Genomic DNA, 21,082 nt, shown 5'->3' on the forward strand with positions numbered 1-21,082 from the left:
GGAGTTTGCACATTCTCCCCGTTCCAGCGTGGGTTTCCTCCAGGTGCTCCAGTTTCTTCCCACACTCCAAAGGTGTGCGGGTCAGGTGGATTGGCCATGTTAAATTGCCCCTGAGTGTCAGGGGGACTAGCTAGGGTAAATGCACTGGGGTAGGGCCTGGGTGGGATTGTGGTTGGTGCAGACTCCATGGGCCAAATAGCCTCCTTCTGCACTGTAGGATTCTATGACTTTTGTTCAGGAGACGGGGCCCCGCTCTCTCACTAGCTCCGCCCTTCTCCCACAGTCCCGCCCCTCTCACTCAGCCCCGCCCCCTCACTAAGTCCCGCCCCAATCACGAGCTTCGCCCCTCTTCCTCAGCCGCGTGCCCTCACTGTCCCCCGCCCACTCCATCAGCTCCGCCCCTCGCCCCAGCCGCGCCTCGCTCTCCTTCAGCCCCGCCCCCTGTGACTCGAGCCCCGCCTCTGCTCCCGCCCCGCGAGCTCTGTGTCTGCGCTCAGCCCACACTGGCCGCTCATGTGATCCGCGGAGACAGGAGGCGGGGCCTGCTGGTGGAGCGGCGGTTGCGGCGGAGCGGTGAGAGCCCCAGAGGAGAGGGAGAGTGGTAGGGATAGGCAGAGCCGGCACTGGGCCTTCGGGGGGGTGCGGGTGAGGGCCTCCGGGGGGGTGCGGGTGAGGGCCTCCGGGGGGGTGCGGGTGAGGGCCTCCGGGGGGGTGCGGGTGAGGGCCTCCGGGGGGGGGAAAAGCGGCATCGCCGGAGTCGGGCGGTGATGCAACGCGCGAATTAACTCGGATTAATGGTTTGAGGACGGAGCTGGGATTCACTACCCCCACAATCCCCCCTCCCCCGACACACCTCGTCCTCACCCCCCACCCCCGACAGACCCCGTCCTCACCCCCCCGACAGACCCCCGTCCTCACCCCCCCGACAGACCCCCGTCCTCACCCTCCCCGACAGACCCCCGTCCTCACCCTCCCCGACAGACCCCCGTCCTCACCCCCCCCGACAGACCCCCGTCCTCACCCCCCCCGACAGACCCCCGTCCTCACACCCCCCCCGACAGACCCCCGTCCTCAGCCCCCCCCACAGACCCCGTCCTCACCCCCCCCCCGACAGACCCCCGTCCTCATCCTCCCCGACAGACCCCCGTCCTCATCCTCCCCGACAGACCCCGTCCTCACCCCCCCCACAGACCCCGTCCTCACCCCCCCCCGACAGACCCCCGTCCTCACCCCCCCCGACAGACCCCCGTCCTCACCCCCCCCGACAGACCCCCGTCCTCACCCCCCCCGACAGACCCCCGTCCTCACCCCCCCCGACAGACCCCCGTCCTCACCCCCCCCGACAGAACCCCGTCCTCAACCCCCCCGACAGAACCCCGTCCTCACCCCCCCCCGACAGACCCCCGTCCTCACCCCCCCCCGACAGACCCCCGTCCTCACCCCCCCCCCCCGACAGACCCCCGTCCTCACCCCCCCCCCCCCGACAGACCCCCGTCCTCACCCACCCCGACAGACCCCCGTCCTCACCCCCCCCGACAGACCCCCGTCCTCACCCCCCCCGACAGACCCCCGTCCTCACCCCCCCCCGACAGACCCCCGTCCTCACCCCCCCCGACAGACCCCCGTCCTCACCCCCCCCGACAGACCCCCGTCCTCACCCCCCCCGACAGACCCCCGTCCTCTCCCCCCCCGACAGACCCCCGTCCTCACCCCCCCCGACAGACCCCCGTCCTCACCCCCCCCGACAGACCCCCGTCCTCACCCCCCCCGACAGACCCCCGTCCTCACCCCCCCCGACAGACCCCCGTCCTCACCCCCCCCGACAGACCCCCGTCCTCACCCCCCCCCGACAGACCCCCGTCCTCACCTCCCCCGACAGACCCCCGTCCTCACCCCCCCCGACAGACCCCCGTCCTCACCCCCCCCGACAGACCCCCGTCCTCACCCCCCCCGACAGACCCCCGTCCGCACCCCCCCCGACAGACCCCCGTCCTCACCCCCCCCGACAGACCCCCGTCCTCACCCCCCCCGACAGACCCCCGTCCTCACCCCCCCCGACAGACCCCCGTCCTCACCCCCCCCGACAGACCCCCGTCCTCACCCCCCCGACAGACCCCCGTCCTCACCCCCCCCGACAGACCCCCGTCCTCACCCCCCCCGACAGACCCCCGTCCTCACCCCCCCCGACAGACCCCCGTCCTCACCCCCCCCCGACAGACCCCCGTCCTCACCCCCCCCGACAGACCCCCGTCCTCACCCCCCCCGACAGACCCCCGTCCTCACCCCCCCCGACAGACCCCCGTCCTCACCCCCCCCGACAGACCCCCGTCCTCACCCCCCCCGACAGACCCCCGTCCTCGCCCCCCCCCGACAGACCCCGTCCTCGCCCCCCCTCGACAGACCCCGTCCTCGCCCCCCCCCGACAGACCCCGTCCTCGCCCCCCCCGACAGACCCCGTCCTCGCCCCCCCCCGACAGACCCCGTCCTCGCCCCCCCCCGACAGACCCCGTCCTCGCCCCCCCCCGACAGACCCCGTCCTCGCCCCCCCCCCGACAGACCCCGTCCTCGCCCCCCCCGACAGACCCCCGTCCTCCCCCCCCCCGACAGACCCCGTCCTCGCCCCCCCCTCCGACAGACCCCGTCCTCGCCCCCCCCCCCCCCCCGACAGACCCCGTCCTCGCCCCCCCCCCCCCCGACAGACCCCGTCCTCGCCCCCCCCCCCCCCGACAGACCCCGTCCTCGCCACCCCCCCCAACAGACCCCGTCCTCACCACCCCCGACTGACCCCGTCCTCACCCCACCCCCACCCACGACAGACCCCACCAACACATCCCCAATTTTTTGGGGGAAGGGGTTTGGTATGTTGGAGCTTAACACTTCTTTAATTTGATGTATGTACTCACATTGTACTTCTCGGGTTTAATTTCCTTATTTCAATTGTCTGACAGGGTTGTGAAAAGAGCAGTTACGGCAGAGAAAGAAGTAATAAAGGTTTGTGCTAACTTGTTAAATCATGGGTTTGGTTGTGTTGTTGCTCTCTGCTTGTACTGCCTTGGAGATGGAACTAATTTTGTGATATGCTTGCATACCTCTTTCATAATCATAGGAACAACAACTTGAGCTTATATCCTGCCAAACCCTTAATGCGGTTTTATGTCACAAGATGTTTCACAAGATTTGGTTTATTATTAGTGTATTAGTATACAGTGAAAAGTATTGTTTCTTACACAAAGCATACTGTTCATAGAGAAGGAAGGGAGAGAGTGGAGAATGTAGTGTTACAGTCATAGCTAGGGTGTAGAGTAAGAACAACTTAATGCGAGGTAGGTCCATTCAAAAGTCTGATGGCAGCAGGGAAGAAGCTGTTCTTGAGTCGGCTGGTACATGTCCTCAGACTTTTGTATATTTTTCCCAGCATAAGATGATGAGAGGGAGCATGTCTGGGTGCGGGGGAGGAGGTCCTTGATTATGCTGGCTGCTTTTCTGAGGCGGGAAGTGTGGACAGAGTCGATGGATGGGAGGCTGGTTTGCATGATGGACTGGGCTACATTCACGACCTTTTGTATTTGTTGGCGGTCTTGGACAGAGCAGGAGCCATGCCAAACTGTGATATAGCAGAAAGAATGCTTTCTATGGTGCATCTGTAGAACCTGGTGAGAGTTGTAGTGGACATACCAAATTTCCTCAGTCACCTGAGAAAGTATAGGCGTTGGTGGGCTTTCTTAACTATGGGGGGACGAGGACAGGTTATTGGTGATTTGGCCAACTGAAAAAGCTAGAAGCCCTCGATAGGAGTCTTATTAAATAAAATTTGACACTGAGAAATACAAAAAGATATAGTGATGACTAAATACTTGGTTGAAAAGGCAAATATGTAGGAATGTCTTTCCGGGGACAGAGAGTGCATGCGAAAAGGTTTAAGAAGGGAATTCCAATACTTAATGCTTCTAGTGAGGGCTGATTAACGTTGGGATGTTCACAATGCCTAAATTGCAGGATCACTTCTAATGATTTGATTTATTATTGTCACATGTATTGATGTCATGCGGCACGGTAGCACAGTAGGGCGGCACGGTAGCACAGTGGTTAGCACTGCTGCTTCACAGCTCCAGGGTCCCGGGTTCGATTCCCGGCTCGGGTCACTGTCTGTGTGGAGTTTGCACATTCTCCTCGTGTCTGCGTGGGTTTCCTCCGGGTGCTCCGGTTTCCTCCCACAGTCCAAAGATGTGCGGGTTAGGTTGATTGGCCAGGTTAAAAATTGTCCCTGAGATGCGTAGTTAGAGGGATTCGCGGGTAAATATGTGGGGGTAGGGCCTGGGTGGGATTGTGGTCGGTGCAGACTCGATGGGCCGAATGGCCTCCTGCACTGTAGGGTTTCTATGATTCTATGATATACAGTGAAAAGTATTTTTTCTTGCACGCTATACAGACAAAGCAAACTGTTCATAGAGTAAATAGGCGGAGAGGGTGCAAACTAAAGGGGGCGATTCTCCCAGTTCGTTGTGCCACAAAAGCAGCACAGCGGGCTAGGAGACTCAAACGGTGGCCGTTTCACAGGTTCCCGCTGGGCGTCCCGGCCTCCACGAGTCTCCGGGCGGCGGATTTCCGGTGCCATTAGCAGCGTGCTAGAAATCGGCACGGAGCCGTACAATTTATTTAAATGATGATTTGAATCGATTTTAAATATCATTAGTGGACCCGGGACTGATGTCTCCGGGCCCCTAGCCTGGCTCCCTGGCACTGTCCAAGGGGCAAAGTACAGTCTAGGGGACATCTTGGTTCGGACCACCGGGCATTGGGCAGGGCCTCATGGGGGCAGGGCCTCTGGGGATTGGGGGGGGGGACTGCTGCTGCCACTCTGCAGAGGGATCGCGAACAGAGGGAGGGAGGCCAGCGATTGGGATAGGGCATGGTGGGTGTTTGGGAGATTGGGGCTGCGGGTTTGGGGGGGGGGGGCGGATTGAGGCTGATCTGGACGTGTTCAGGGTGCCAGTGATCGGGCTGTGGGGGGTCATATGGCCAGCAATAGGGAGGCTGGCAAGCGCGGGCTACTGTGCATGCCCTGATCTCGGTGCTGACAGATGGGCGCAGTGGCCCGCTCAGCGCTATGCTGCCGGCCTCTCCAGCGGGAATAGGCCCCGCTCCCTGATTTTTGGACTGATTCACGCTGGTGCACTCTGCAGTGCATAGAGCGCGGCAGATTCATTTTGAAACCTTTGCTAAAAAAACCCAACGAGATTCACTCCAGTTTTTACACAAATTTGTCACTTAGAATTCTTTTGGTCGAATCTTCCCATGGTGTTAGTCATAGCTAGATGTTGCTCATGAAGAAACTGGAGAATCATTTTTCTTCTTTTGGCTGGGCTCATTGAGGAGTTGGTCTAAAGGAGGTTAGCATTATTTACGCCTCCGGGTATTTGGGACCCCAGGGATGAGTGAGTCCATATCTTGGTAGTGGAATTCCATCCTTTCATAGTGCAGTTAGCTATAAGCCACGCGGCACAGTGGTTAGCACTGCTGCCTCACAGCGCCAGGGGCCTGGGTTCAATTCCCAGCTTGGGTCACTGTCTATGCGGAGTCTGCACATTCTCCCCGTGTCTGCATGGGTTTCCTCTGGATACTCCGGTTTCCTCCCGCAGTTCGAAAGGCGTGCTGGTTTGGTACATTGGCCATGCTAAATTCTCCCTCACCGGAGTGTGGCAACTAGGGGATTTTCACAGTAACTCCATTGCAGTGTTAATGTAAGCCTATTTGTGACACTAATAAACTAATATATACTGTATCAAACTAAATTCACTTCTTGTAGTCACCAACCTGGTAGTATTTAGGCTTTGGTCAGGAGCTCCCATCATGGAAGGTTCATGACACAAGGAGACAGTAGAGGGGAAAAGAGAAGCAAAATGCAATTTAAAAAGTATTTAATGTTCTTTTTGTGATCTGGATGCTGCTGCTATTTACGGATGCCTGTGAGGACCTTTTAATGCAGAGCAAGTTGTTTTTTGATGAAGGGAGGACTTTCTGTCGCCTTGTATTGTGTAATCTGTTGGCAAAGCTCTCCTGATTCCATTTTTGATATCGCATAAGGAAGCAAATTCTAACCCAAAGAACCCTCTGGCTTATTTAACTTGATGTGTTTCCTGAAACATTTGTGTTGTAAACTGATCTTATTAGACATATTTATAAAGTAAAATTTATTTTCCCTAGGTATGCCTCGACTTTTCCCACGTGTCTCTGACCTTCAGGGGTATAAGTGTCTGGGGAATTGCTTGCACAGAAACAAGTCCAGTTGGTTTATGCTGGTATTTATACTGCAAATAAACTTCCTCCCACTCAAATTACTTCATCCCACTCTGCACCTTTTATTGTTGTAAAAGGAACCAAGCCCTCCCATTTCTTATCCCCCTGAATTATTTGAGAAAAGACGTAAGAAAAATTTGTTCAAAACCTTTGGAAGAAATATACAGAAGGAGGGTTGGCCTCTCCATTCCTTGGTTTGTGAAAGCACCAATGAATGTGTCTGTGTTAAAACAACCTTTAAGAGTCTTTAACTAACGACCGTCAGGTGGAAGTGGCATTAGGTTATATTATTTAGTCATTTTTGATCTGCTGTAACTTTGGCTGCTACTTGTTCTGGATCCCTCTCACCAAGAAATATACACCATTCTCTTGGAGGTACTCAGTCTTTGTACAGGGAATTGTAGTGTTTGAGAGTAACACTTATTGCAGGGAAGTAAAACCTGTATACACAACAGCTTGGTGGGATCAGAACTCAATAGTGTGGGGAATGAAATATGTGGGCCACTACCCAATCCATTTGAAATTCTACTGAAGCCGATCCATATGTTGTCACTGCACTCCCTGTATGACGCTGAAATATTTGAGCCAAATTTCATTGATAATGCCTGTGAAGATCTTTGCAACTTTTTCCTATGTTAAATACAAGTTCATAGAATCTCTGCAGTACAGAAGGAGGCCATTCGACCCGTTGAGTGCACCGGCCACAGTCCCACCCAGGCCCTATTCCCATAACCCCACATATTTACCCTGCTAATCCCCCCTGACACTAGGGTCAATTTAGCAGGGCCAATCCACCCAACCCGCACATCTTTGGACTGTTGTTGCGAGTCATTTTACTAAATGGCCTTTTTCTTGGCTCAGTGCTTGCTGGCGTGAAGGTGGAGTGGAATGCAGGTCTTGCAAAACATAGCTTAGTTAATTTGTGGAAAGCAGACCTCAGAAATGGGATGTTGAAATCCGAACTCGTCATTCTGACTTTTAGTCTAGAAATATACTATCTTGGTATCGGGAAACTGTGGCATCAGCTGTATAACTTGTGATAGGTTTTTGACAGAATGTGGTTAATATGGCACGAGTACTGCTTTGAGGCTGAATTGTGAAAAATTCAATAGTATTGAAAGTCCGATAGCTGGACTTAATATTTGGGTCTGAAACTTTAGACAGCTTTTTGTGCGCAGAACAGCAAGAGTTGCTTCTTTTTTTCTCCAAATAGTCTTGCAATGTTCTTAAGCTTGGGTGAGTGTGTTCCTTTACAAGGTTTACTTTTTCCTGTTTCTTTGCATCACCAATGCAATACAGACATATGATAATACCTGAGCAGGGTAATAATGGAGTGTGCTATTACTCCCCTCCCCTCCACAATGGGGATGAATAATAAGATCATAAGGTAGGAGCAAAAGTAGGCCATTTTGCCCATTGAGTTTCTGCTGCTATTTAGTGAGATCATGACTGATCTAAAATGATAATCATAGAATCCCTGCAGTGCAGAAGGAGGCCATTTGGCCCATCGAACCTGCTCCGCCGACAATCCCAATTTAGCATGGCCAATCAACCTAACCTGCTCATCTATGGAGTCTGTTTGTGCTACCAAATAAGCCTGTTGGACTTTAACCTGGTGTTGTGAGACTTCTTACTGTGCTTACCCCAGTCCAATGCTGGCATCTCCGCATCATGTCTGGGAGGAAACCAGAGCACCTGAAGGAAACCCCTGCAAACACGGGAAGAACGTATAAACTCTACACTGAGGTTGGAATTGAAAGCGGGTCCCTGGCGCTGAGGCTGCAGAGCTGACCAGTCTGCTTTCCCACCTTATCCTCATAACCCTTGATTCCTCCACTGATTAAAAATCTGTTTATCGCAGCTTTTAACATAACTAATGACCCAGCCTCCACAGCCCTCTGTGGTAAAGAATCCCACAAATTCATTACCCTCTGAAGGAAGAAATTTTAAGCCAGCTTACTCTGAGATAATGCCCTGTGGTCTTAGACACCCAACAAGGAGCATCCACCCTGTCAAGCCCCTGAGAATCCTCTGTGTCTCAATAAGGTCGCCTTTCATTCTTCTAAACTCCAATGGTGGCGCAGTGGTTAGTAGCAGTTATGGGGATATGGTGGGAAAGCGGACTGGTCAGGGACCCGGGTTCGATTCCCGGCTTGGGTCACTGTCTGTGTGGAGTTTCATGTTCTCCCCGTATCTGCGTGGGTTTCCTCCGGGTGCTCTGGTTCCCTTCCACAGTCCGAAAGATGTGCTGGTTTGGTGCATTGGCCATGCTAAATTCTCCCTCAGTATATCTGAACAGGCGCTGAATTTTCACAGTAACTTCATTGCAGTATTAATGTAAGACAGATTGTGACAAATAAATAAAACTTTAAAAAAAACTTGAGTATAGGCTCAACTTCTCTTCGTAAAATCCCTCCATACCTGGGATCAACTTAATGAACCTTTGGGCTGCCCAGTATATCTTTTCTCAGATAAGTATTCCTGTATTCTTGCTAATGTATTGTATAGTTTTAGCAGCACTTAAACTTATTTTTATACTCCATTCCCTTTGAAATAAATAACATTCCATTTTCCTTCCCTATTACCTGCTGAGCTTGCATGCTAGCTTGTTGTGATTTATGCACGAGGACCCCCAGATGCCTTTGAGGTTCAGCTTTCTGCAGTCTTTCTCCATTTAAATTGTATTTAACTCCTTTATTCTTCCTACCAAAGTGCATAACTTCACATTTTCCTGCATTATAGAATTATCTCATTGCTTCATTTGGGCCCTGTCAGTGCTCATGTTGACTGCCATCCCATAGAATCCATACAGTATAGAGGGAGGCCATTTGGCCCATCAAGTTTGCATCGACTCTCCCCTCGAGTATCTTACCCAGGCCCAACCTCCCCGCCTTATTTCTGTAACCATTTACCATGGCTAATTTATCTAACCTACATATCTTTGGGACACAAGGGCAATTTAGCATGGGCAATCCACCTAACCTGCACATTTTTGGATTGAGATGGGAAACTAGAAACACACTCAGACACGGAGAGAATGTGCAAACTCCACGCCTCTGGGGCGGCACGGTAGCACAGTGGTTAGCACTGCTGCTTCACAGCTCCAGGGTCCCGGGTTCGATTCCCGGCTCGGGTCGCTGTCTGTGTGGAGTTTGCACATTCTCCTCGTGTCTGCGTGGGTTTCCTCCGGGTGCTCCGGTTTCCTCCCACAGTCCAAAGATGTGTGAGTTAGGTTGATTGGCCAGGTTAAAAATTGCCCCTTAGAGTTCTGGGATGCGTAGGTTAGAGGGATTAGCGGGCCTGGGTGGGATTGTGGTCGGTGCAGACTCGATGGGCCGAATGGCCTCCTTCTGCACTGTAGGGTTTCTATGATTTCTATGATTTCACAGTCACCCAAGTCCAGAATCGAACCCGGTTCTCTGGCGCTATGAAGCAGAAATGCCACTGTGCCACCAAGTTTTTGCCCACTCACTTAACCTGTCTACATCCCTCTGTAATCTCTTGATGGAGAAGGCGGACAGCAAGCCTCCCTGGAAATCAAAGTATTGTGTCATAGATTGATGAGCAGCCCCACAGCAATAAGCGGCTGCGGGACTCATTAAAAAGGGCCAAGTTCATTGGAGTGGTGGTCTCGCCTTCTGGAACTGCCAGCCAATCCAGTTGGCTAGCAGTTCCATCTGTCCTGGCAGTGCCAGCTGTCTGATTGCCACTGAAGGGAGGAGACCAAGACCTAGAATCCCTGCAGTAGGTAAGTCCAGGGTTTGGGTATGTTAGACAGAGAGGGAGAGAGGAAAGGGGGTGTGGTGAAGAGAGGGTGGGTTTAAAAGAGGGAGCAGTTAGGAAGTCAGTCAAAGGGAAATTAATCTTGCCACCATTCACACAGGTTGGATTCCCCCATCCCACTGCAGTGAACAGAGATTTGGCTGGCCAAATTCTCTAACTGCTGCTGTGGGAACATGGTGTGAATGGCAGGTGAGGTCGTGCCCTTATATATTGTTTTTTGAGTCTAAGCTTGTCATGAAGCCGTGGGAATTTGACGTGTAAAATGATAGTGGTCTGAATTCCCTGCAAGAGATTGACTGCAGGTCATAACTCCAACCCTTTGCTTTTGAGGTTTTATGGATGTGTTGCTTCACTAAGCTTGCATAATGTATCACTGCCAATGCAGAAAAGATGGTCCTTGCACCAGTGTTCTGTTTGATTCCCTTCATTCATCAACTGTCACTGTGAGTCATTAATCCAAAAGATCAAAATATTATTTTCAATTGTTTAAAAAGTATTGCTAATTTTTTAGGGGTTTGATTAGCTCAGTTGGCTGGACAGTTGGTTCGTGATGTAGAGCTCACCAACAGTGCGTTCCAATTCCTAAGATTATTCATGAAGGCCCTGCCTTCTCAACCTTTCCCCTTGCCTGAGGTGTCGTGCTCTCTCTCTCTCTCTCTCTCAAAAAAGGGGGAGAGCAGCCTATGATAAAAGCAAAATACTGCGGATGCTGGAATCTGAAACAAAAACAGAAAACGCTGTGGAAAATCTCAACAGGTCTGACAGCATCTGTGAAGAGAGAATAAAGCCGGTGTTTTGAGTTTGGATGACCCTTCGTCAGAACTAAGCAAAGAAAATCAGAAAAGATTTATACCAAGAAGGTTGGGGGTGCGCTGAAATAGGACAAAGGAAATGTAAATGAGGATGAAGAAGGCTCAGAAAGGTGCTAAAAATGTCCATTAAGTGATCAGAATGTGTGAATAGCAGAACAGAGGTACAGATGGTTGAGGCAGTTGGCCTGAAGGAGTGTTGAGGGGAGGGGGTGGTGGCAAGAAGGAGGGTAGGGAATGGAGAAGTGGAAAAATGGAAGTGAGAAAGATAAAAATGAATGAGATGAAAAGAAGAAACAGAATGAAATAAAGTAAATGAAAATGGGGTGAAGGTGGAGAGAAGAGTTCATGTTCTGAAGTTGTTGAACTCAATGTTCGGTCCGAAGGTTGTAAAGTGTCCAAAAGAGAAAACGCGGAAAATCTCAGCAGGCCTGGCAGCATCTGTAAGGAGAGAAAAGAGCTGACGTTTTGAGTCCGGACGACCCTTTCTCAAAGCTAAAAGGCATAGGAAAGTGTCAAAGTAAACTGTAAAGTGTCCAGTTAGAAGAAATAAACTTAAACCTATCTCTCCTTTTCATCTCATTCATCCATTTTTATCATCCTCCTTTCTCGCTTCCATTTTTCCACTTCTCCATTCCCGCTCTCCTTTGCCCCCCACTCCTTCAGGCCAACTGCCTCAACCATCTGTACCTCTGTTCTGCAATTCACACATTCTGTTCATGGGCATTTTTAGCACCTTTCTAAGCCGCCTTCATCCTCATTTACATTCCCCTTGTCCTGTTACGCCCCCCCACCCCCGCCACCACCCTCATAGTATAAATCTTTTCTGATATTCTTTGCTCTTCGCTCTGACCAATGGTTATTCAGACTCGAAACGATGGCTCTATTCTCTCTCGATGATGAAGGGGCAGCAAGCACTCTGAAAGCTAGTGGCTTTTGCTACCAAATAAACCTGTTGGACTTTAACCTGGTGTTGTGAGACTTCTTACTCTATTCTCACTCCACAGATGCTGTCACTCCTGCTGAGATTCTCCAGCAGTTTCTGTTTTTGTTGGGAGAGCAGCCTATGGTCCTTGGGGACTTTGGTGACTTTCATTTCACAGTATGAAAATTTCACACACTTGCTAACCTTTACTGAAATTCAAGACACCACACAGATCTGTTTAAACTAGTTTTGGATGTTTTTTTAAAGATAACTTAATTTTTGTTAAAGTCCTCCAGAAGGCTTGGCTCAGTGGTGGGGTTCCTCTCGTGCCTGGTACCCTCTCAAATTTGATTTAGCAGCCACTAATCCTGTGCGAGCCTTAATAATGAGTTTCAGAAGTTTGATCGATATGCATCAAAGCAGAGCTCTTCCCAATCCTCTACTGATGGTCAATGTTATGCATTTCCAAAAAATGATCCGGAGTTTATACTGATTCTCCCCTCGCTAACCCAACTCCCTAAATAGGCTACTGATAGCCATATTGGCCCCCCAGCAAATTAACTAATCAGGGATTGAGCACTGTGCTGGTATTTAAGCATTAAATGAGTCTTCCCCCCCCTTCCCCCTATTTGCATCTAGCTCAATTCCATTTTTGGCATATCATTCTATTCCTTTCTCTCTTGTCCTTGTCCAGTTTCCTTTTGAACGTACCTAACCTTTTGGCTTCAACTGCGAGTTTCACTTCCAAACTACTTGCTGAATAAACAAAAGAAACTGCTTTTTCCCTGTTTCATTTACTGGTAACCATCTTGTATTTGTTGTCCCTAGTTTTCAATTCTTCGAAGAGTGGAAACATTTGCACCACGTCTACCCTGTCAAGCCCCTTCATAATTTTTAAAGATCTCTATCATGTCTCCTTTAAGCCTGTCCTTCTCAAAAGAAAGAAACTCAAATGTTCCTGATATCCTCTAATCTCTACCAACCTTGTAGACTCCTTTGTACTTTCTCTGACGCTTCCATGTCTTTTTACTAGTATGGACACCTGACTCGCTCCTATTAAAGACTTCTCTTTAAAAAAATTCTATACCTCGGGGAGTAAATTCCAACTCCTTATTAGCATGCAATTAAGTGATTCTCATTTTTGTGATGTGACGACCGTTTATTATGGAGAGATGAATTTTATTCAGTTTGGGCATTTGTGATGGTGCTTGTAAAGGAAAATGAGTAACATTCTGGTTTTTAGCAAAATGTTGCAAAATCTCAGCAGGTCTGACAGAATCTGTGGACGGAGTAGAGCCAACGTTTTAAGCCTAGAAGACCCTTCGTCAGCTCTGACAAATGGAAGTTCTGCCTGAAACAGTCCTCTTTGTTAAGCGCTTTTAGACATGTTCTTTGCTTTTAGTATTTTCTGTTTGTATTTGCTGGATTATGGAGCATCCAGATATGTTGCAATTTTAAATAAATACTCATCTGTCATTGCATTTAAACTGAAGTATTGAATGCAAGCAAGTCCAAAGAGCAGATTAACCTCAAGATTTACTGACCAGGGCTCCAGTGGAGTTCTGTGCTTCTGCCCCTGCAGACAAACTGGGATAACTTCAGTTGGCTGCGATATGTTACGACATTTGAGTGTTACCTGTTAACAGGTTCTGTCATGTGAATGGTCAATTTCTACATATATGAATAGATAAGTTGAGAGATCTGCCTTATTGGCTTTGTTATTGCTGGCTATTACATCGAGCGATAGCTGAAACCAAAATCAGAGGAAGTACAAGACATATTTCTTTATGCTCTCTTTGAGCTGCTGTTTGACTAACCTTTTTAAGTGTCAGACCTGCTAAGATTTTCCAGCATTTTTCTGTTTTTGTTTCAGATTCCAGCATCCACAGTATCTTGTGTTTAATTTTTTAGCTTTCGTGGCAATATTGTTTTCAGGATTTAAACTAAGTATAATAGTGGGCAAACACAAGTTTCATCATTTATTCAATTTGAACGATTCAAGTAACATGGAATAAAACAAGAACATGTTGAACAAATGATAGGAACATAGGAATTAGGAGCAGAAATAAACAACTTCAGCCCTTCGAGCCTGCTCTGCCATTCAGTCAGAACATGGCTGATCTCTCCCTAGTCTCAAATCCACCTCCCCACCTGTTCCCATATCTCCTTATCCGTTCTTTGAGAAATATATCTATCTCCTTCTTGAAACCACTCAACGATTCTGACTCCACCATGCTGTGGTGTAGTTCCACAAATTCACCACCTTCTGTGAGAAGTAGTTCCTCCTCACCTCAGTTTTAAATCTACCGCCTCTCAACCTATACCTGTGACCTCTTGTTCGAGATTGCCCCATAAGAGGAAACATTTGGTCTACATTTACTTTGTCAATCTGTTTTAAAATTTTATACATCCTGATCAGATTCCCTCTCATCCTTTTAAACTCCAGCGAGTACAAGCCTAAACTGTTTAATTTCTCCTCATACGTCAACCCTTTTCCCTGAATCGATCTAGTGAACCTCCTCTGAACTGCTTCCAATGCCACCACATCCCTCCTCAAATAAGGAGACCAAATCGGACACAATACTCCAGATTTGGTCTCACCGACACCTTATACAATTGCAACAACACTTCTCTATAATCCAGTCCCTTTGCAATAAATGCCAACATCCCATTTGCCTATTTTATTACATGCTGCATCATGAACATAGATACTCCTCTGCCCGGACGGATTTGAATCTGCTTTCCATTTAGGTAATGATCTGTCTTTATATTTTTTCTGCTAAAAGTGGATAACCTCACATGATGCAACATCTCAACTAAACAGATGGAAGAGATGGGAGCAATGTGAGGTGATGAATTAAGAGTAATGGGCAGGAGGTGTACTGTACAGTATTGAATGTTTTTGTACTAGTACAGGTTCAAGCATGGTGCCAATGCTGTTTTTCTTTTGCAAAATTACTGGCTGTTAATATCAGTAGCAGCTCAGTTTTTACTTTCATCCATATTCAACAGAGGTAGTTGCTCCTAGGCATCTATCATTTTCCTATTCTTGAATAGTTAGATTTAGTTATATAGGGCTATGGGGAGAGAGCGGGTAAATGGAGTTGAAATCAACCATGATTGAATGGTGGAGTGGACTCGATGGGCCGAATGGCCTTACTTCCGCTCCTATGTCTTATGGTCTTATGGTCTTATATGCGAATAGTGTCTGGTTTATATGGTTTTCTCTGTTATCCCTTCCACTGCATTATCCAGTATATATACTGTATAACAGTCGAGTGAGATAACCAGTTGAACTGTTTAATTGTTACCTGGGTTTAAGTATTTTTCTAAGTATGTTGAAATTCTGGAGGAATTCTGCTCTTTACGTTGCATGTAAGCAGCAGACAGTGGTATACCTTCCCATCTCTCAACAAACCATAGTTTGATGCAGAAACCAAAAAAGAAAATGCTGGAAAATCTCAGCAGGTCTGGCAGCATCTGTAAGGGGAGAAAAGAGCTCTTTTCTCTTCTTACAGATGCTGCCGGACCTGCTGAGATTTTCCAGCATTTTCTCTTTTGGTTTCAGATTCCAGCATCCGCTGTAATTTGCTTTTATCCATAGTTTGATGCAGGATTTCTTTCACATTAGTTATCTTATCCTTTAGTGTTTCTGATGTAGAATAAATTGCCAGCTTTGAGCCATCAGTTTGTTGTTGGTTCATCTTCTAATTGTAACAAGCCTTTACAAAAAGAGTCAGGAATTTCTGCTTCAACTAAATCTTTGCCAGTTTGCAGCTTCCATGCAGCATCCAAGAGCAAAACTCAGAATTTCAAATTAGTTACACAAAAAATAAATGTTACACTTTGAAGCATTTTCATTCAAGCAAGATCCCTGTGACATTTCAGACACTAGTGTTCACATGTTGGGAAAAATAATACTGGGAAGCCGTGGTTGTGAGCTGGTAGTCATTCCTGCAGAAACTAAAATGGCAGTGGGGGAAAAAGATTTGGTGATGCATGGTGTTGTTTGAAGTTCGTCATTTTTCTGGCTGGCAAACAATTTGGTGTTTCACTTTGAAGTAGATAAAAAGAATAACTAATTTGCTGGTAATCTGAAAGTCAAAAACGATACCGAGAGAAAATAAAACTGGGTAATTCCTGTTGCAATAACGGGCAAGATAATTTCAGAACATGAAGAACAGAATGAGAAAAGACCCATTTAGCGCACTGAGTGTGATCTATTGTTGACTGTGTTCCAACACTGTTCTGCCGGTACCCCAACTCCCCTGGGAAAGGGGAGAAGTTCTGCTATTAATGCATTGCTAACCGCCAGTGTTCCTATTTGCATATTTAAGTTCCCCCTAAAAGCAATGTGCTGGAGTTAGGTGTCCACGTGCACAAGTAACTAAAAGCTGGTGTACAAGAGCAGTCATGATGTGGAATTGCCGGCGTTGGACTGGGGTAAAGTGCTCTGAAAGCGAGTGGCTTTTGCTACCAAATAAACCTGTTGGACTTTAACCTGGTGTTGTGAGACTTCTTACTGTGTGATTACCTGTAAAGACTCGCATTCCACCCATTATTTTGTAAATTGAGTTTGTGTCTTTATATGCCCTGTTTGTGAACAGAACTCCCACTCAACTGACGAAGGGGCAGCGCCCCTAAAGCTAGTGGCTTTTGCTACCAAAAAAACCTGTTGGACTTTAACCTGGTGTTGTGAGACTTCTTACTGTACAAGAGCAGGTCAGAGCTCGGAATCCTGTGGCAAGTAACTCGCCTCCCCACTCTCCAAAGCCTGTCCCATCCACAAGGCACAGGATTGTGATAGAGTACACTCTACTTGCCTGGATGAGTGTAGCTCCAACAGCACTCAAGAAACTTCACACCATCCAGAACGAGGCAGCCAACTTGATTGACACCTCATCCAGATAGATTCACTCCTTCCACCACCAACACACAATGGCACCAGTATGAACACTATTGGAACTAGTGTTCCAATATGTGACCACTAGTGTCTGAAATGTCACAGGGATCTTGCTTGAATGAAAATGCTTTAAAGTGTAACGTTTAATTTTTGAGTAACTAATTTGAAATTCTGAGGAGTTCTGCTCTTGGGTGCTGCATGGAAGCTGCAAACTGGCAAAGATTTAGTTGAAACAGAAATTTCTGACTCTCTTCATAAAGGCTTGTGACAATTAGAAGATAAACCAACAACAAATTGACAAGATGCATTGCAGGAACTCACCAAAGCTCCTTGGACAGTACCTTCCAAACCCATGACAGCTACCATCTAGAAGGTAGAGGACAAGTCCAACAGACATGTTGGAGCGCCACGCCACGACCTGGAAGTTCCCCTCCATTCTGACTTGGAAATATATCGCTGTTCCTTCACTGTCGTTGGGTCAAAATCCTGGAACCGCGCGTGTGCGCACACACACACACACACACACACACACACACACACAACCCGCACAGCACTGAGAGTGTATCTGCATCACAGGGACTGTAACAGTTCAAGAAGGCAGCTCACCAGCACCTTCTCGAGGGCAATTAGAGATAAGTAATAAATGCTGGCATAGCCAGTGTCTCATGCATCCCATCCCATGAATGAAAATAAAAGGAGCAAAAGGTAATCCGGCTGTGGCAATCAAAAAGTGGAATGTTGGCCTGCTTCTCAAAGGATCAGGAATTCAAAAGTGAAGAAGTGCTTCTTCATTGGTATTCAGTTTCATTGTCCCACACCATAATTTCAGGGTCAGAAAACGCTGAAAATGCACAGCAAGCCCATCAGTCTCTTAGAGTGGAGAGAAAGATGACGAGTAGATGCCTTAGATTATGACTCTTGGATTAAAAGTTCATAGAATCCCGACAGTGTATAAGGTGGCCATTCGGCCCATTGTGTTTCCACTGACTCTGACAGTATCTCTTACCCAGGCTGTCTTCTCTGCCCCATCCCCGTAGCCCCCGCACATTTACCACAGTTAATCCATCTAATCCACACATCCTGGGACAGTAAGGGACAATTTAGCATGGCCAATCCATTTAACCTGCACATCTTTGGGAGGAAACTGTAACACCCAGAGGAAACCCATGCAGACACTGGGAGAATGGAAGTTCTTTACCTGAAACAGTTTTTTTGGTAAGCGTTTTTAGACATGTTCTTTGCTTTTAGTATTTTCTGTTTGTTTTTGCTGGATTATGGAGCATCCAGATATGTTGCAATTTTAAATAAATACTCATCTGTCATTGGATTTAAACTGAAGTATTGAACACAAAGTTCAAAGAGCGGATTAACCTCAAGATTTACTGTTCTGGGCACCAATGGAGTTCTGTGCTTCTGTCCTTGCAGACAAACTGGGACAACTTCAGTTGGCTGCGATATGTTAAGGCATTTGTGTGTTACCTGTTAACAGGTTCTGTCATGTAAATGGTCAATTTCTAGATATATGAATAGATAAGTTGTGAGTTCTGCCTTATTGGCTTTGTTATTGCTGGCTGTTACATCAGGCAATAGCTGAAACCAAAATCAGAGGAAGTACAAGACATTTTTTTGTGCTCTCTTTGCAGCTGCTGTTTGGCTAACCTCTTTTTTTTAAGCATCAGCATTATTTTGCTTTTTGCTGTTGTGCTTTCTACCTTATCTGGGATTACAAAAGCATGTGATGATACCCATTTGGCACAATACAATGATTGTTTCTGCCTGGGTTTGTACAATTACCAGATGTTTTGTTTATGAAAGTGGATTGTGCTTCTTGGGGAACTAGGCTACAGTTATTGAATTTTGATGGCCAGTAAGAGCAGTATTAGAGCTAAAGACGTATAAATGTAACTGGCAGTGTGCAGGAGTGTGGGAAATTTAGCAGTTAAAGCTCTAACAGTGCAGTAATCACATGATAAATCATTTCATACATAAGCTCTTGAGTCTGCTGAACTGGCAGTAAGTTTTGTCTCTGTGGATTGCCTTGTTGCATCTACTTAATGGTGCAGATCGGTTTGCGTGAAGACTTGAGTTCACTAGGATTGGTAATTCAACTATTTAACCTGCAAGTTTGGTTCTATTGCATTTCTTATTGATTACAGAGTAATATTGATGGGATATTGTGGAATATGGCTGCATAGCCTGATGCTTGGAATTAGGATGGTCAGTCAGCTGTTAATCTGGGTCTTTATTTAAAATTTGAATTGGCAACTTTAGTTTCTAAGTTTATCAGTGTCACAAGTAGGCTTACATAAACATCGCAATGAAGTTACTGTGAAAATCCCCGAGTCACCACATTCCGGCACCTGTTCGGGTACATTGAGGGAGAATTTAGCATGGTCAATGTGCCTAACCAACACATCATTCAGACTGTGGGAGGAAACCGGAGCACCCGGAGGAAACCCACGCAGATACGGGGAGAAAGTGCAGATTTTCTTTTGTTTATATCCAATTCGATCCAATCAAAGTCCAATTCAAAGTCTCAACAACTGAGACATTCCAGATCCAAGCTGACAAGAAGGGCAAGCCTCTTCCTGTCTTGGGCTTGATCTACATGATCCAAGCTGATAGGAGCAGGCATTGCACCTTCTCCAAGACTTGATCTCATTTGCATCTTAGCCAAAAGGCCTTGATGCCACTTTAAAAAATTGCTTCAAATGAAGCGTCAGTGTAACCTCATGACTTCAACCAAGTGCAGGACTGCCGGTGCTATACTTGATCTTAGCCAAAAGGCCGAGCAGCGCAGAGAAAGGGAGAAAGTGCAGATTCCGCACAGACAGTGACCCAAGCTGGGAATCGAACCCGGTTGCCTGGCACTGTGAGGCAGCAGTGTTAACCACTGCCATCCTTTAAGCTGATTCTTGAGTGATCTTAATTTGAATTTGTAAACTGCACCTCCTACCCTGTCACTAGATGGCCAAGAGTAGCAATGCAAAAAGTCTCACAACACCAGGGTAAAGTCCAACAGGTTTATTTGGTAGCGCAAGCTTTCGGAGTGTCGCTCCTCCTTCAGGTGAGTGAAGAGTTGTAAATTTCAGGTTACTCACCTGAAGAAAGAGTGACACTCCGAAAGCTTGTGCTACCAAATAAACCTGTTGGACTTTAACCTGGTGTTGTGAGACTTCTTACTGTGCTTACCCCAGTCCAACGCCGGCATCTCCACATCAAGAGTAGCAATGACCTGGGAGAACATCTCTTTAAGTGAAACACAGCATCCTAAAAGAGGCATATATCCCTATTCTCCTTTTGCATTGTGTTAAAATCCTCTTTAACACCATGTGACAGGATCATCACTGCAAGGTCTGCAGCAACTCAGAAGACTTGCCACTGTCACCTTAGGCCAGTGGTTCCCAAACTTTTTTCACTGGGCCGCACTTTCGGAATAAAAATTTGCTCGCACCACACCAAATTTTTTATTGATAAATACATTCAAAAACAAAACAAAACAACTCCTAGCAGTGCTTGATTCATAACATGGGGCACAACTACTTTATAATATGATCATGGGACATCAAGGTATAAAACAATGCTTGTTTAAACCATGTTTAAATGTTTCTTTGATTGTCCTTGAATCTTCCCACCACACTTGCCATCCTCTCTCACCGCACCAGTGTGGCGTGCCGCACCCTTTGGGAACCACTGCCTTAGAGAAACTGAGGTGGATAATAAACGTTGGCTTGGCAGCCTCTCAATATATTTAAAAAAACAATTCAAGTTGAAAACTTTTGAGATAGTTTCTAATATGAAGGTTTTGCGTTCATTTTTTAAAAAGATGTCATGTGAAGTATATTACATGTAAAGTCGGATCACATGTTACTTCAAATTCACACTAGCAAAAACCGGGTGTTTCTTTTGTTCGATTAACATTCGGATTGGTGAGCATGCTGCATGGGGGTAGGGCCTGGGTGGGATTGTGGTCGGTGCAGACTCGATGGGCCGAATGGCCTCCTTCTGCACTGTAGGGTTTCTATGATTTCTATGATTTTTTTTGTTGATAGAATTGAAACAATTGAAAGTCCTCTGCAGTAAATTTACTGAGGTACAAAGTGCAGCTATTATTCTGGCTTGCTGTACTCATTTCCTCACAGTTCACATGATAGCTTCGACAGAACAAAAGGCAACTGTAGAGGTGCAGGCCCAGTTTTTCAGAGCTGCGTCTAAGTTTAATTTCCCATAGCGACGGCTGGAGTGTTAGGTATTTCCTGTTTTGGGTCTTCCCAAATCGGACTAGCCAACATCTGAGCCTCAAGGGTAGGAAGGCTCTGAGAGACTGCTGTGGATAGTTCTAACAATCCAGAACGGTAACTGTAC

General features: G+C 47.5%; 1 protein-coding gene across 4 annotated transcripts in view; it reads left to right on the forward strand.

The window, feature by feature from the left end:
* The first annotated feature begins 497 nt into the window (after nt 1–497).
* grnb (granulin b) overlaps nt 498–21,082 on the forward strand; it is an 83,107-nt gene continuing 62,522 nt past the window's right edge. The window contains exons 1-2 of one of the 4 annotated variants that reach the window (XM_078223820.1): nt 498–573; nt 2,949–2,991. The gene's annotated coding sequence lies outside the window, so the exon portion shown is untranslated. Of the gene's footprint in view, nt 646–2,948; nt 2,992–20,864; nt 21,073–21,082 lie in introns of those variants that run through there. The other 3 variants (XM_078223816.1, XM_078223817.1, XM_078223819.1) reach the window with 3 other exon arrangements.

The sequence above is a fragment of the Mustelus asterias genome, chromosome 11 (assembly GCF_964213995.1).
Source record: "Mustelus asterias chromosome 11, sMusAst1.hap1.1, whole genome shotgun sequence".
Lineage (NCBI taxonomy): Eukaryota > Metazoa > Chordata > Chondrichthyes > Carcharhiniformes > Triakidae > Mustelus > Mustelus asterias.